Source organism: Taeniopygia guttata, chromosome 1 (genome assembly GCF_048771995.1).
Source record: "Taeniopygia guttata chromosome 1, bTaeGut7.mat, whole genome shotgun sequence".
Taxonomy (NCBI): Eukaryota; Metazoa; Chordata; class Aves; order Passeriformes; family Estrildidae; genus Taeniopygia; species Taeniopygia guttata.
In genome coordinates, this window is record NC_133024.1 from 107,776,047 (window position 1) to 107,784,850 (window position 8,804).

An 8,804-nucleotide genomic window follows, 5' to 3' on the forward strand; every position below is an offset into this window, starting at 1 on the left:
AGTTCTCTGAAGTAGATTCGCTTGCTTACATTTTTCATAAATGCCAGGTTAACCTATAATAATGACAATACCTGCAACATGCAGAAATCTTTCTCTTCTCCATACCATAGATATCTTGAACAAACTTCAGGACCTCTGTAAACTTCCTATAAATCATATTACCATGCCCAACAAAATAGCTATTCTAGTTCATGCCTCTTTTGTAAAAGCTATGTGTTTGGGACAATCGTGGATAAGAAAATAAGTCTAGGGGCCAGAAAGGTATTAAAACTTCAAACAGGCCAGAGACACATGAAGGTCTCTACCCAGAGAAACATTATGAAGCAGCGTGGCTATTGACTGCTTTATCCCAATACAGAGTAAGTACAACCAAAATGCAATCGGTGCAGTTTTTTTCCACTTTCCTTGAAACTGTGGGAAAGAGGATGAGTGAGAGTGTCATTGCTGATTTCGACTGCCCACACACTGCTGCATGAGCTACAAAGATAATCTCAGTAACTTGTGCCTCTTGGGATATCAGGAAGTTTTGTTGCAGCCTCAGTTCCCCGAGCCCCGATAATGTGAAACTTGCTGCTCCTTGGCTTCTCTAGCCTTACTTCTTTCCAGAAAGCAGTTAAAATGTTAATGATGGAGGGAGAGCAGAGGGAATACTCATCTGCATGGTCTTTTAAGAGCAATTAAGGTCAGATTTACTGTCCTCCATGCCTGGAAGGGCTCAGCACTGCTCCCCAGCCAGGGATGTGGTTCAGGGTGCTGGCAGGACACACGATATTAGCTGGAGCCCACAGCGCTCCTGCTCCCACTACAAGGAGCAGGAGAGGATGCAAGGTTAGCCCAGGTCTGGATGAAATTTTCCCTGCTGACTGCTTGACTAAAACATCCCTTCAGGAGCTGTCTTGTCGTGTCTGCAGCCGAGGGCTCTGCGGCTGTCGGGGGTCTCACCCCGAGCCCGGGAGCCGCGGGTGGAGGGGAGCTGAGTTTCGTGCGGCTGGGTTGCACCACTCGAGCATCTCGCAGCTCTGCCCCAGCATGGCCGGGCAAACACCCTGGGCTTTTCCCAGGAGAAGGGGTCCAGCCTTGGGCAGCACGGAGCAAAACATCTCCATCCCCTGACCTCCACCTCCACGGTCTGATTTTTAAATTTTTAACCAGCTCAGAGCACAGCCGCCTCGATGACTCATACTGCGAAACCGGGGCTTTTAATATTTTTTTTCTTTTTTTTTTTTTTTTCTTTTTCCAGTAGGAGCGCGGCTCCATCAGTCAATTACTTGAAGAGCCGCTCTAATTTGGCACCCAATTGTTTCCCCAGCTGCCGCTGCGTCTGATCTCCGCTGTGGGCGGCAGGAGCAGGCTGCCTGCGCAGGGGATGGAGCCCAGGAGCCCAAGGGAGGAGGAGGAGGAGGAGGAGGAGGAGGAGGAAGAGGAAGAGGAGGAGGAGGCGGCAGGGAGGGCCACGCTGCCTGGCTGAACAGCCCCGCGCACAGCAGCACTAAAAACGCTGGCATTAAAAATATCTCAGGGTCACAGGTGATCGCTGGATAATAAAAATGACTTGGGGGGGCGGCAGTGGGAGGGACAGGTCCTGGCGGCGGGGAGCAGCCTGCCGAGGCTGGCCCGGCCACAGCCGCCGCCGCTCGGTAATGAATGCGATGTGACATTTATGGCTTTTTCCGCTGTGGATTTTAAATCGCTTCACAAAGGTTGCTTAATAGCACTGTCCTCTTCTTCTCTTCCTCTCTCTCCCCTCGTCCTGTGCAATATAAAAAATAAGTTACTTGCCTCCCTCCCAGAATTCAGCGGCTGAGCCAGCAGCAGAGCACAAGTACCCCACCTCCGCCTCATGCCCTTTAGCCCCTACAAGCACTCCCTTTTTTCCAAGAAATCCAAGAATAGGATCTGTACCACGGCAGCTGTTTTTAAGCCAGAGAGGATTTTTTCCCGAAGAAGAGGAAGCTTGCTTCCAGCGAGGAGCCTTGGTTAACCCGCACAGCCAGGCGCTGCCAGGGGTGCGATGCTCCCCGCTCCAGGCTGCGGGTACCCAGGAGCGAGAAGAGGTGTGGCTGCAGCCAAACACGTGTCCCCAGGCTCTAGCTCCCCTGTCACTCTTCCAGCACAAGCATTTCCATATTCTGTGGCACACGTGCATTCACACACGCATGCAAACGCCAGCCTCAGCCCGCACTGCTGCCATCGAGCCGCTCCTCCAGCCGCGCCCGCAGGCAGGCAGCTCCCGTGCGTCCCGGCAGGGAGCGTTCCCTGCCTGCACAGCTTCCCCGCTGTGCTCCTGCCCCTCGGCTTTAACCCCTGAGGCGTCCTCAAATTGAGACGTGGCAGCGGTTCCAAGGGCAAAGAAGCAGCGCGCTCATTTTTGGAGAAAGCCCATCTGCGCTGTGTGCAGCACAAGAAAATATGCTTGTGGATGAAAAGGCTGCAGCAGGAAGGCAGAGGATGGATATAATATTCCTGCCTTTTTCTGCCCCATCCGATTCTTGGACTATGCAATTTTGTTATCATGTACTTGGAGTTCATAAACTGACTCATGGTATCTGGCAGTCTTTTACTTCTTGGTGGGAAAATTAGGATTATTCAAGGTACACACTGGCTGATGTGCACTCACACAAGCATGTACATGTACACACAAACAAACACACATCTGCACTGGTGCTGCCCATGCAATGCACCAGGTTCTCAAAAGTCATTCCTTTCCTCTTTATCGGGACATTGCTGAAACAGGCAGCATCCCCCAGACAGCAGACAAGCCATTGCACCACAGTCACAGAGCTCTCCAGGAGCTCCAGGTGAACCTCCTGCAGCCCTGGATTGGGGCTACTGCTTCTGCAGCTGTGGGACTTGAGATTCAGGATTTGGTTTGACATGCTCACGCAGTTTGGCACTTGTGCTCACCATCAGCTGGCATCTCCCGAGGGCAGGTGGCTCCCTGCCAGAGGGGAGGAGACACAGACCCATGCCTCTAGAGCTGGGTCACTCTCCACCAGGCCAGGTGAGAGAGTTCCAGCCAGATGGAGCCAGGAGAAAGCACTACCAAACTGTTGGCCAACTTAGGATGTGATGTTGGCTTCACAGGAAGCTACTTGGCTGCCTCTCCCTGAATCAAGATTCAGTGATGCCAGGAGACAGGCACAGCGGGGAAACTGAAAGCAAAAAATGGCAGAGTGGATGGCAACTCGACATTAATTCATTTTTACCATATGTCTGACTATTCATTACACTCCACCATTCTGTTCTACAAGACTCCTGGGGGTCTTCCATGCCATTTTATGGCTAGCGGGGTTCCTCTCCGCTTGCGGCGCGGCGTCACCGCGCGTGCCTTGGCTAATGGCTCAGCAGGTCCTGTGGTGGGAGCAGCCCCATCCCACGCACAGGCAGCCCCTGGCACCAGCGTCCTCTGGCACGCACAGCCCATCCCCAGCACACCACGGACCTGCCAGGTCACCTGGCACAGGGGCCTGTCCCCCAGGAGCACACACAGGCAGGTGACACCTGCTACAAACACGCTCTGGCACCTGCCGAGAGACCCGCGCTGGGAAGCGATGGGGTTTTTTATGGATTTGCAAATTATTCTGTATTTCTCTGCGGTCTCCCTCTGGAGTGCGCTCCTGGCATGGGACCAAGCCCCAGCTCCAGCAGCAAGCGTGACTCATCCTGGCAGGCAGCAGCCCAGGAGGGGGAGGATCACCCAGGCTGGGAAGCCAACACCGTGGCTTTGCTGTGTGCTCTGGCTGCAGTGGCAGCAGCAGCTGTTTCTCCTCCTAGGTGGGAAGGTTGAATCAGTGGCCCCCTTGCCTGGATCCAGCTGTCCAGCCCCTCTACACCATCGTGGCCTCTCACCCTGGCTCCTGTCACACGCACAAGAAGTAGCAGTGACCTGCCTGCACTCTGACTGCTGTGGCCCCCTGGGCTGAGCTCCTGTCACAGAATGAGCAAATCCCAGTCTTCTTCAGACTGAAAGCCCCTGGACCAGCTCCTCATGAACCAGTCCCTCTGAGGGATTTCAAGGGGCACCAGGGGGTGTTCTGCACAGGCAGGTGCAGGGTCTCTCTGGATGTCAATAAGAAAGGCACAGCAGCAGGTAGTGTGATAATAAAATTGCTTTTTTAATAACATAGAATAAGAAGAGGGATGTAAAGTAATTCTTATGTCCCTGCAGATGCTGGAATCCTATTTATGAGCTGCATTAGATGGCCTCCAGATGAATTGCCACAGCTATCATCATCGAGGTGATGGGTCTCCCTCCTGTACCACAGTGCCTTTGATCTCCTGTGACAAACAAAATCATATCTCTTTTTCTGACAGGTGGGGAGGTTCTCTCCTCAAGGATGTCCCCCAGAGCACAACACCAACAGCACAAGGCATCTCAGCGTGCTCCCTTATACTGCTGTGTACATGGGTCTGCAGCCTGCCCAGTACAGGCCCCTGTAATGCAGGCATGGCTTGCCCGTGTTCACTATTAAATGTCTTCCACAAGGCTCTCAACAGGGAGAAAACCCTTATTTTTCTTTCTGTCAGACATGTCCTTTTCCTCTTAAGTTTTTGTGCTTGCTACTGACCACAGACTGAAGTCCAATCAATGGAGCTGCCGTCATTGCTTCCCCCAAGGGGACATGCAATTAAAATCATCAGTGGCACTCTGCCTAAGACATGGGGGCAAACTCTGCCTTCACAAACAGTTTTATTTCATCCCTTAAAGCAGAGCATCAGAATCCTCTTATGAGAATGTTTCAGGTCCCACCCGTGGTACAGATGATCAAAATTTACTTCAACATGCTGTTTTTCTTTTAAGAGGTACCAGAGGTCTTGTACCTGCAGAGGTCAAGCGTGGACTCAGCACAGCAGTGAACACAGGTACACACATCTTCTGGAGCACCCCGGGGATACTCAGATTATATCTGATGTGGATGACCATTCACTGACAACTTTATCGAGGCAATCTAGACTTCCTGTGCCCGCTTCCTTTGACTTCAGGGACAAGACACAGCTCCTCTCAGTCTGACACTCCTCAGACTTGGAGAAGAGCACCTCAGCAGCTGTGTGGGAAGAAGTCCTGAATCTGCATGGGGAGATCTGACTCCCAGTTGCAGATTGTAGGATGTCCAAAGTCCAAAACACGGGTGTTCAACTGAATAACTGATGTTCCTGGAATCTGTCCATCCCTGAGGCCACTCGGTAACCTTCTCCTGGAAAACTTCTCGTCTCCTCCTTCCACTCCGCTGGAGGGTCTGCAATCCTTCATGGCCAGTTTTCCAAACACTTGGTGTTCTGTTGCAGGGTACTTTTATTTGAGATCCTCATTCTGTCCCAAACCAGGAACTGGGGCAGGATGGAAGGCAGATAAATATTTAAATGCAGTATTGATGGTACACTCTCACATACAGGCTTCCGTGGCATTAGGACAATCTCCAGAAAAGGGGGGAAAGGCTGCAGTTCTTCCCCTCAGTTTACCTTCCCCATCCACGTCCTTTAGTTTACCTGAGAACTCGTGCCGAGTTTGACTTTTGCAATATCACCTCCAGGCAGGAACGGCTTTTCCTGCTGCAGGAAAGGAGATGTCCCTGTTGAATGGCTTTTGCATTCGTGTCCCGTGTTCATCCTTGTGGCTCCGTGCCTCCCTTGGGGCAGCGTGCCAGCGGTGAGCAGCAGCAGCAGCAGCAGCAGCAGCGCTTCCCTCCGGAGCCGGAGCTCAGCGCTGCGGGGCAGGCAGCGAGTTCTGCAGTGGGATGGGAGCTGCTGATCCCTCCTGCGGGCAGGGATTCACCAAGCCAGGGCTCCCCCTCTTCTAGGCTGAAAAGTGTTGACCAGCAGCCCGCAAGCACAGCAGAGTTTATTAAATTTAATGAATGAGTTTCACCGAGAGGCACTGTGAAAATTCCACATCTAAATCAGCATTTGCGTTCATGTTGGCGCATTTCCTAAGGAACCTGAAATCATTTGCCTTGCTTTATTGGCTGTCTGCTAATTAACAACATAAATTAGCATGGAACAGTCTCAAATTCTCAAGTTTTTGGAAAGGCACCCCATTTTTGTCCCTGAGATTACAAGATACCAAATCACATACACAGCATAATGCGTATGGCACACATGATAGATATATGTAATGCATTTATACCACATACAAACCTAAACAAAGATAAGAGCCTGCCAACATTAATCCACTTCATTATTCCAACTAATTGAGAAACAAACATCCAGTGCATTCAGTGACCTTGCAGAGCTTGCATTTCCTTGGCTGACGTGACACAGAAAGCTCCTAAAAAAAGTGATGACTGAATTCTTGCCAGAGAGATACACAATAAAGGGGGGTTGGGAGGTACACAGATTAACCCAAACAGCCACCAAGAATATAGGAAAGGATCACATCACTTATTTCTTCCAATGGAAAAATGGTTATAAGACCAATTAACAAATATCTGAGCAGGACTTTCATAAAAGATCTGCTCCTGAGGATAACTCTTGCTTCTGGAAGAGCCACTGGGGAGCAGCCCTGAAGTCAGTCTGTGCCAGCAAGAGGGAGACCTGCAGTGTCTGCAGGAGACCTTGCCAGTGGGAAGCTGAGCACCGAAGGGAGGGCCAGGAGAGTGAACGCAGTGACCAGCGTGACACAAGGCTGGGACAGGCTCTGTGTTAGAAGTGTCTGTCAGTTCCTTGGAAACGACCAAGAACTGAAAGCATCAAAGAAATAAAGCTGTTGCCAGCTGGAGGAACAATAGGCAAGCCAGAGCTATCTTTAGCTCACGGGATTAAATTCAAATTGCAAATGCAAAGGCCTGGAAGAAAAGGCCTTCCCGCACTACCGAGTGCCAGCCTAAGTGCACAGCGGCCCGAGCTGACGAGCATCCACAGCCCCTTTGTCATCCCCTGTCATCACCTTAACCAAAGGAAGGGCAAAAGGAGAGCCAAAGAGGAGGATGAGTCTGTCCCTGCCTGACTGCAATGCTTTCCAAACACCAGATTTTTCCCTGGGAGGGTGCCATGCCTTGGCGGCTGCCCGGCAAACTTCGGCATCGGAAGCCATCCAGCTGCTGCTGCACAGAACTTAGCACAAGCCAATTTTTCCTGCTTCTCATTCATGATGGGTAGAGCAGGCAGCAGCTGGATGTACGAGCAGTCAGCACAGCCTCCTGCAAAATCATCTAGGGACGTGTAGTGGCTCCAGGATGGCAGCACAGGGCCCACTTTCATAGGCAATCCTAGGTTTGATGAGAGAGGGTAAAAACTGACCTGTGCACCACTTCCCTCTGACACCTTCACTCTGTGTGGCCTCCCCATCCTATAGATAGTGGCTCTGAATTCTTGGCCCACCAATGGCTCCTGAGAGTCCCCCACATCACAGCAGAGGAAAGCAAGTCCTCAGCAGCAGTTTTCAGGCTCTGCCCCTTCACCAGAAAACCTGTACAGACTAAAAATTTAAAAACAGCCTAGTACAGCTCTGTGGCAACCAGGAGATAAAGGACTGCTGGGAATACATCCTTGCTGGTGCCCCCCTGAAAGGGAGTGTTGATGTGCAAGCCTAAGCCAGATTTGGCAGGTTTAGGTTGCATTAAGGAACACGATGCCTTGCCTTTAAAACCTTAGGATGTCTTAGGGCATTGTCTTGCTTTAGGATGTTAGCTCGTGTGTGTTGGCTAAGGGGCTGACAGCTTACTTAGGTCTGACAGCACACATCAGGCTGGCTGACCACAGGGTACATCTGCACCATGCCCTGCAGACAGCTGAGCTCACTCTCGGCCAGCTCCCACTGCTGCCAGCTGCCAGCTCGGCTGATAACCCTGCCATGGAGCACAGGACACGGTCCCAGCAGAGCTCTGGCTGCTGCTACCTGCCTTGATTCATTTACAGCCGTCCCCAGTGGCTGCAAAGGGCTTGCTAAGAGGCTGAATCCGCAGGACTGAGGGCAGCACGGTCAGCCCCGCTCACAGAGGGACTCACACTCAGCTAATCGACCTGCTGGGGCATCATGGCCCCAAATAAAGGGACTTGGAATCTCCCTCCCGTTATACCAAACTGGAAAATATCCAAGCTGTGAGTTAGGGATTGCAGGCACACCAAAGAGAGGGCAGGGGAGGCTGTTGCCTGATAACTTGCATAATGAATTACAGGCTTCTGAGCTGGTCTGTTCAGCTAGGGAAATCCAACAAGCGCCTCACACCCGAGTGCTAGGAAATTGGCTTAATAGTTTCAGTGCTGTAATGAAACACCACTGGGGAGCAGAGGTCCCAGCTCTCACCTGCATGTGCAGTTTTCATGTTGTAAAAAATGAACTTCTTTCTGATTCCACCAAGTGTTTTGAGGTGTTGTTATAGAGTCACAACACCGACTTTTAATGACAGTGCAAATGACAGTTGCAGAAGATCAAGCGTGTACCCGTCCAGCTACAGCTTTCTGCAAAATCTGCCAGCAATGCAGAGATTTTTAACTCCGTGCTGCAGTAATCTGTGTTTTTATGTTTGTTATTTTGTTTTTAGGCAGCCGCTTAGTGGTATCTGGAGGGTATTTGCTACTCTAATACTCAGCGTGAAAGGAAAGGATTGAACAAGTGGTTGAGCTCTTTTAGGAGAAGAAAAGAAAAGGAATTGCTGATGGCTACTGCAGCACTGGAGCTGGGGGAGAAGGCAGTGAAAGCTGCACCTTCAGCCTGGCCAAGGGAGGGCAGGGATGCAGGGAAAGCCTCTCTGAGCCAGGCAAGCTGCAGTTGTGCCCCAGCCTCCGTGCCCGGACCGCCAAGGCAGAGGTGCCGGCACACAGGGGGTTACAGTGAAGTTGTAACTTCAGCTCTTAAAATTCATGAG